At 40.8% G+C, this 8,750-nt stretch overlaps 1 long non-coding RNA gene and 1 pseudogene across 1 annotated transcript; one reads left to right on the top strand and one right to left on the bottom strand.

The window, feature by feature from the left end:
* The first annotated feature begins 641 nt into the window (after positions 1-641).
* Positions 642-7,172, top strand: LOC136501726 (uncharacterized). Its single transcript, XR_010770358.1, has 3 exons — positions 642-823; positions 6,343-6,390; positions 7,094-7,172. It is a non-coding gene; the product is annotated as an uncharacterized lncRNA (long non-coding RNA).
* Positions 1,853-7,898, bottom strand: LOC136501725 (uncharacterized; annotated as a pseudogene).
* Between the last annotated feature and the right edge of the window lie 852 nt (positions 7,899-8,750).

Below are 8,750 nucleotides of genomic sequence, written 5' to 3'. Positions count from 1 at the left end.
TAGTACGCAATTATTATGCTGCTAAAATTTTATATTATTTTTCGTGTATTTCAACGATCTCAAATGTAAAAACTCAAAACTACAAAGTTGTAGATTTCATTAAGAGGTACAACTTTTATGTAAAAAGTATATTATTTGACACCATACAAAAACGATATTATTTTTCTAATGCGACAAAAACTCATACGTGATTATTATGGTCCTAAAATTTTGTATTAATTGTTTGAGCATCTTAACAACCTTGAATGAAAAAACTCAAAACTACAAAATTGTAAATCTCATCGAGAGCTACAATTTTTATATAAAATTCATCTTCATCCGACGTCGTATCAAAGAGTGATGATTATTCAAAGGTTTTGTCTGGTCACGCCACTCCCGGTAACGCGACAGAATAATACTGTAACGCCAGCGGGAATGGCGTGATAAGTTCTTTCATGTTAGAAACCTCATCCAACTTGGTACATCTTGTCGCGCTAATGCATGTGGCGCAACAGTGTTATTTAATCACGCTAGCACCACAGGTGTGGCTTATATCTGATTTTTTTTGAGTGGTTATTATTAAAATATTGAATAAAAAATAATTAAAATATAAAAATTCTCCCCGGGCTGGCAGGGACGCCACGACGGGACGGCGACTGAGAGACGTCCGGCTCAAGAGTTCTGACGGCCTTCGAGGCGTACCGAGGAGGTTGCCGTCTGCTAGCATGCCGTGGGCGGTGGTGGCAAGGCGGACCTCCAGGAGGCGTGGGAGCCGTCGTGCCAGAGTGCCGGACGGCGCCGCCGCTCCAGGATGACTGGATGAGCATCATTTCTGGACTGGATGGTAAGTTCTAGTGTTTCTAGTAGATTTTTTGATTCGGTCAAATGTTTAAAGCCGTCTAGTTGGCAACTTAGTGAAGCGGATTACCATTAATTTCTGCGTGGCTGCAGAAAATGATTTGTGATTAGTGGATCTCTATCTAATCTCGATCATTCTTTCAATTTTGTCTATGTGAATGTTACTTATCTTTGGCTATTCTAACACAACAATTTTGCAAGTTTTGGTGAGAAATGTCCTTGCCCTCTGGCATTGGGAAAACACTTGACAACAACCTTTTTTTTTCTCGAACACTCAAGAGACATTATGTTAAGAAGAAAAATGGGACAAGAACCCACAAACACACCAATCTATTGTTTTGTGATTACATGCTCGCCTGTTAGTTAGGACTGAAACAAGCGACCGACACACCCGGACGCCAACCTACTACTCTTCATGAGCCGGACCAGTCAAAGAAGAGAGGCTCTGTGCGCCTCCTGTCTCCCAAAGACGCCGTTCATCACTAGTAGCGCTGAGAGATTGGTCCTTTTGATTTGAGAAACAACTCATATTAACAAGAGAATTTGAGTAGTTGTAGAAATTTTCTGAAGATGGTTTCCAAATTCCAATGCACATCTTTGTTGATGAACTTGCTAAATGACGATGCTATATCTGTATCATTGGTGCTAACTGAGCATCTCCAAGACCAAACTATATATTGATTTGTGTGGTGGCTGCATTCTTCCCTCATACAGCAGCCAAACAACTTCCCATCAACCCAAGACCAAACTATTATAAGCTACTGAACAATCAGTTCTATATTCTGAATTGTAATGGGCTAATAACTTCTCTGAGGTTCCCCTACAATGATGGTTTAGAGGAAACCAAAGTTGAAGACTGGAAATTGAAGACAACTAGATTGACAAATGGAGATAGTTCACAAAGGAATTAGACGTATACATGGATATAATCTACACAGGAATATATGTATTGTGGAAGCCGAATTTTATGTATGCATGATTCATAACTGGAATGAGGACTTTGATGTCTAAACAAGTCATTGATCAACAGAAAAAGAGCAAAATAACATGTCATATAGACGAACTTGGCCACGATTGGTCTGAAGGTGCTAAGATTAGAGACCTTATTACATAAACACGTGGAAGTGGTAAGGTATATAAGACCCCAACAAAGAAACCGCAGGAAAATGACATAAAGGAGGTACTTCATAGGTTCATCTATGTGCCACGTCTCTCTGATTCAGGAAGATTATCTTTGTTACCCTCTGACTGACTGGGTTTAATTGACCTATCTGATGTGCTGTCATTTCTGCTGTTCTTCACTTGCTGAGTATCAGAGGTGATTTTTTCTTCAGAAATAACTCTGAACTTTTCTCATAGTTCTTATCAGCATTTGTGGGGAGATCCTTCTTCCTTTGCTGCTCTGCTCCTGACCCCAGTGATGCAGCTTCAGAACCCTGCTTCACATTTTCTTGCAGTGTTATAGCAGACTTTTCTCCTTGCAGTTGCTTGCTCTTCTCAGGGTTTGAAGGCAATACTTCTTCGGATGTTGCTAAGGTAGGAGAATTTGCTGTCTCGTCGGTTTGCTTGCCACCATCTTTAGATGCTTGAGGCTTGTTCTGGTCAGACTGTATCTGTAGCTTGGATGGTTCACCAGTTGTCGTTGCTTGAGCTTGTCCCATGTTATAGCTACTGGCATCTGCCAAGGAATCTTCCTCTTTGCTCTTGCCAATTCTTAGTGACTGGTGCTGCATAATCACCTTGCTTCTTGTTTTCAGCTAGCTGAGCCTTGGATTGATCTCTTGCTACCTGTTCTACTGCTTCTTCCTCATATGCTTTATTATTATCTTCTGGTGGTTTCACTCTTGGAGGCACAGAAGAAAGTACTCCAGTATTCCTGGGAGCTTGCCCACCCGGTTGCCTATTGGGCGATACCACACTGGTTTGACTGGTTTCAGCAATACTGGTCTTCTCATTCCTTATATCAGATAAAGAAGATAATTGTGGTGATGGTTTTGACAATTGGCCTGCATTACGTCATGAATATGATCAGCCAGCACATCGATGAGGTTATAGTGAACTTCTCTCCCGAAGACATGGACTATAGACTACTTATCATAAAGACAAATATTAACTAGATTTAGACTGACAACTTAGTTGTCTAAACTAGCATTGTACCTAAATCTTTCCTTAAGAGGCTCCTAACAGTCTTCTACAGTCCTGCTATATGAGAAACAATTTTAGGAGTGTAAATTGATAGTGGCAAATAAATGCAGAATAGTTCTCTTAAATACTAAGACTTGTTTGGGGTATTTTGTGCATGAAACACATTAAGAAATTTAGAGCTGCTACTTTTGTGAAGATTTGGTGCCTTGTTTGAGGCAACTGCTTAGGAGCATGCTTCTATGTTCTGTTGGGCAATGGTCAGTGCAGATCATCATAGGTAACAAAGGTGCAGTTTCAGTATTTCATCAGATCAATTATGAGATTAAGCAATTTTTTCCAGTATTAGCTCTTTACCTGAAGTTGCACGGTTTTGTGTGTCTGGATTTGGTGCTAGCTTTCCTGGTGTAATTAGGAGCTTGCTTCTTGGATCATCAGGAGATGATTTGGCTGCCTTGTTCTTGCCATTCTCATCAAGATTTCCTTCACTGGGATCTACAGAAGCATTTTGTCCAACAGAAGCTTGTGTTCGTGCTGGTGCAGGAAGTGCTGCACTTGGATCGACCATTGCTGCTATGGTTGATTTATCACCGAGGGTTCCTGAAGTTGGTTCTGCTGCCCTTTTGCCAACAATAGATTTTTTGTTTGTGTCACGGTCACCAGTATCTTGAACACCTGGGATTTCTCCTTGGCTAGCTTGAGCTTGCTTCCCATAAATATCAAGAATTGCTTTTTGGACTGATGCTGATGTACCTTGACTGTCAGAAGCTTTCCTTGTTGCCTCTGGAGCTCTTTCGGCCATGGTGGAACGCTTCTTTGTCTGTTCATCACTGAAAATACGAGCACGTGGGTCAGCTCCTTGCATCAGTTCTGGACTACTTTTAGCATCAGCTGGGGTTTGCTGCGATGTGCGTAGTGGTTTTCTTATGTCAACACCTTCTATTTTGGCCAACTTGTCATTGCTAGGAGTAGGAGGAGGTACTTGTTGGATGCTTTGTGAATATCCTGGCCTAGCAGTAGCACGATCATTGTAAGGCACTCCTTTAGGTGGCGAAATGTCTCCCCTTTCATCTGCAGCTTCTGGAGTATAAGGGGCTCTTGTGCCTGTTGATGGAGAGCTGGTTATTTTGTTGGCTGGGACTGTTGTGGTTTGCTTTTCTCTGTTATGCACACCTGAAGGATCCTTGATGACAGGTGCTTCCTCCTCCATGGTTGGGTCTTGAGAACCTTGAGCATCTGGATTAAACATTCTTCGGAGCCTCTTAGTTGAGAATCTTTCATCTCCATCAGTGCCATCCTGAGTATCTTCTTCAGATTCTACTTGCCTTGGTGATGTGCCAGATACTTTCTGCCCAGTAGGTATTGCCTTACCTTGTTTCTGGACATCCTGGACACCTGATTTCTGGGCTGGAGATGGAGCCCTATCTTGATCAGCTCCAGTTGCTCTCTTGGTGTCAGCTAGGGCACCAGCTTGCCTTTGACTGGTTTTGCTAGGAGTTGAGGCACCTTTCTGGCTGGGATTCTCTGAATCGGTTCTCTGATCCATCTTGGTAGTGGTAGTTGTAGTGGAAGGCTGGAAGAAGCTACTTTTAGTGTTCTGGACACTGCTAGGTGGTTTCTGAGTGTTGGGATCTCTCTGCCTTGTTGTTGGTGGATGTTTTTCAGTGGTTTTAAAGAAGCCACCTTCATTTCTTTGGATAAGTGAAGAAGGCTTAAGCTCAGAGGCAGTTTCATGTTCTTGTGGAGCTGATGGAATGGAGGTTATGATGGTACCAGTGCTGGGAGGATGAACAAGCACTGTCTGTGACTTTGTACCCTCTTGCTGCTGATGGCTTATGTGAATATCACGGCCACTGAATGGCTGCAAATACTCTGTCTGCCATTGTTGCTGCTCCTTCTTGAGTTCCTCCTTTCTGTGCTCCTCCTCCACAGCCTTCATGTCCTTCAGCACCTGCTGCCAGGAATCACGGGCAGAGATTGTGTTCCACCACCTCTGCACATTCTTCCTCGAGTCATACAAGTAAGTGAACCTCTCCGATGTGATGACGTGGTGGGTGCCTGGCAGGTGAACAAGGTCAGCAAGGGTGAACTTATTCCTCACAAGGAACTCGGTCTCACCAAGCCTCTGCTCATAAACTTCTAGGACTTCCTCCAGCTTCCGCTTCTCTCTGTTGATGTCTTCATCATAGTCATCATCCTTGTCTTCCAGTGGGAAGGCAAGGTGGCAGAACAATGCCCGGCTCGGAGGATCGAAGGCATGCTCCTCGTTCCTGAGCCATTGTTCAATTGAAGCCCTTTCGAGGACATCCTTTCCCAGAAGGAAAGGATACCCTTGATGCTCGTAGGTCTCTGCTATATAGCGACAGATTGCTCTTGAATCTGCAGATTACAGGACAGGTCAATTTGCATTCTACGTCCAAGTAGCTAGTAATGAACTACTGTCACTTGACTTTGCTGAAAATTTTAGTTTGTGGTTTAAATTTCATTTTGTTAATTCTCCCTCCATCCCAATTGTAGGTCGCTGTAGTTTTTCTTTAAGTCAAACTTCTCAAGCTTTGACCAAACTAATAGAAAAAAAATGCACTAACATGTACGATATAAATTTAGTTCCGTTAAATCCACCATATAATATGTCTTGATAGTGTATTTATTTGGTATTGTAGATGTTAATATATGTTTTTCTTTAATGGTTGAAGTTAGCGAAGTTTGACTTTGGACAAACTAAAATGACCTACACTTTGGGATGGAGAGAAAATATGGAAAGGAGCACCATGTTGTGTTAATACCATGCAATAATGCTTGTACAACCATGTTGAAGTGCTTCATACATCTTTTCATTCCGAAAACATTTGTGTGAAACATTTAAACATCATTGCATTTCATTTCCGAATGTGATCCTGGAGAAGTTTTCTGCTTATGTTTCATGCATGAATGAGAACAAGCCAGTGTACCCTAAAATTCAATGAGCAATAATTCCTTATTTTTCATTATGACTTGTGCATTGAAATGGAAGTGGGTAAAAACTTGGCAAACAAAATGCTGAAGAATAAACATATAACCCGAGGCTACAGAGCTTATTTCTTTCTTTGTTTCGTTTTGAATTTCATGTTACATTGGGAGACAATGGAGATCCTATATAATCTTCTAAGATTCCTAGAAATTAGATTTATTGAATTGAATCTACAGTTTGTTCCCATGGCATTTTTTTCTTTCTTGCTGGCAATTCTTTTTGGTTTAAAGATTTACACTTACTTGGCTTGAACAAGATATGCACTAAGAGCCTAGGGCCCAAAACAGTGCAGTCTATGTGCAGTCCTTTTTTTTGTGTCCTGCTACTTTCAAACGTTCCATTGTATGTTTCAGGAAGAAGATGACACTGGTTTGAAGAATTGAGGGCTGACACATATCAAGGTTTACATTTTTAATATCTGGCACATTTTCATTTTCTTCGCACAGAAATAACTGCTCAATATTGATGACAGAACAACTTCATCAGCATGTCTCCTATATTAGTACATATACACTGAATTAAACTTGTATGCATAAATTATGTAGACTCTAGTTCTTAATCAATATTATTTTTTAAGTAGCTAATTCAAAGAAGAAAATAGAACTTTTGTGGCTGTTAAAGATGTAATAACAATTTAAGATGAATAGACTGATACAAAGGATTGGCTTTTAGTATGATCATTGTAGCCTGAACTAATAATTGGAAGTTTGTTTTTTCTTTTTATGCAACTTCAATGGAGAACCACTTCTATTATGTACCTTTTCCCATTGAGAAGCCTTGGAATGATCAGAATTACCTTTTTACTCTTCTTGTAATCTGATTGTTTTCAATGAGTACAATTCGTTTTTACTTGTTTCTTTTTGCTTTTTTTCTGAATGCATACTCTTGTCTTTTATTAGAAAATGTTATTCATAAAGCTACTCATGCCGATTATTTCTTGGATTATGTGATTCACCTACTGAAGTTATTTCACTTGGACAACATATCATTCTATCATGTGCATATGTAACATGCAAAACAGTATGTGCTGTAACCACACTACCCAATGACGCTATAAATCTGTACAGCTTGAGTATGTAACAAAATTGCAGCTGTACCTTGCAGAAATATGGGTCCATCGTAGAACGGAACTGGAACACTCCTGGACGCCTGCAGAGAAGATGTTATGTTGTGTAAGCTAAACAACAGCTGCGTCGACTATTTGGGAGTTGCAAAAAATATTGGTGTATATAGCAAGTACCTGGAGGCTGAGTATGTCCTTGTAAGAGGCTTTGAATGTCTCAAATTTGACATTTTTCTCGTACAGGCATGTCAGCACCCTCAATACATCCGGTAAGATCATGGATTTCTCATGGTACACATTTACAACAGGAGGCCCTGCACTGGTGCTAAGGCCTGCCATGGTGACAAGAGCTCAGGCTCACTGGTTCACAGAAATGAAGGTAATGGTGTGCAAGCATGGTGATCCAACCGTCATTGTTTTAATATTAGAAGGTTCTGTCCATGCCTGCCTGAACAAGCAAAGAGAAGATGCTTAAAGTGTCAGCTTAGGAACAGGTGGTGATAGAGTGAGAAGTAGGACTAGAAATAAAGAAAAGATAAAAAGAAAAGGTGACGAAGGGGACGAAAGCAAAAGGCAAAGTGGAGTAAATCTGATGGATTTGGATTGTGGATGATGCTATTTTGGTATCCATACAATATATATAAGATTACATCATTGAAAAATGGTGAATTCCATCCTAGACTCCAAGTTTAAAGTGAAAGAGCAAAAGAAGCCCCTCAGCCATAGGGCTGTATTCATTCCTTGCCGCTTTGATAAAAGGAGACGCAAACTGCTGGTACGGGAGCACACAGGTTCTGCCTAAGAAGGCAAGTTTAGCATCTAAAAACCATGATGTCCCCTACATGTACCGGCATACCGGCAGACAAACAGGATGGGTAATGAACGGTCTGGGTGTCCTTCTAGGCTTTTACCATGCAGGCAAACTTTTATGGAAAATAACTTGTCCCCAGGAATAGGAGCAATATTCAGATAGTTTACATGTGTGATTTATTTTCTAATTTTACACACTAGCAACGCTCTGGGTACCTTTACTCCGCTTCGATATGAATGATTTCATGATGCAGGCATGCAGCTGACGAAATGCCGGTGAAGGCATGCAGCGATGACGGTTTGATGCTCCAGTCCAGTGATCTGTCATGAAGCATAGAGGCCGCAAGTAGTGCGGTCCTGCAAAGCAAACAGGATGCATGAAAGGAAGTGCTTGCCTTGGCGCTGATTGCAATGTTTATGTTTATTGTTTATTGGGGCATGCCTTCTGAAGCTTCACCTTGAAAAAATAAAACTCCTACACCTGCCTTTCCAAGGTGCTTGTCAGATAATGACGATCGTGTATTTGTGAGTGATCATGAGAAGCGCGAAAATATATCTGAAACCCATTTGCATAACAAGGAACATTTTGAATAGTAGCTTCATTTGATGGTGGCAACTGCAAACTTCTAAATGTAAATAAAGACGTTGGGAGTCTTAGCGAATTCATAAAGAGTGTGCTTGGCGGCGACAAACGTCTCAGATTCCCAGTAGAATCACTACCAAACATCACAAACAGAGAAAAAGTTTCAAGAAAAAATCATTTGTCTAGAGAAACACTTTAAGACCTAGTTTCTCATGATTCTAATTCTATTTTTAAAAATTCACCGAGCTTGTCAAACGGTTTAACAAAATGATATAATTCATTGTAGAAATGTTTCCGAAGGGAAT

Source organism: Miscanthus floridulus, chromosome 13 (assembly GCF_019320115.1).
Source record: "Miscanthus floridulus cultivar M001 chromosome 13, ASM1932011v1, whole genome shotgun sequence".
Taxonomy (NCBI): Eukaryota; Viridiplantae; Streptophyta; class Magnoliopsida; order Poales; family Poaceae; genus Miscanthus; species Miscanthus floridulus.
This window is presented reverse-complemented; position numbering and strand designations above follow the sequence as displayed.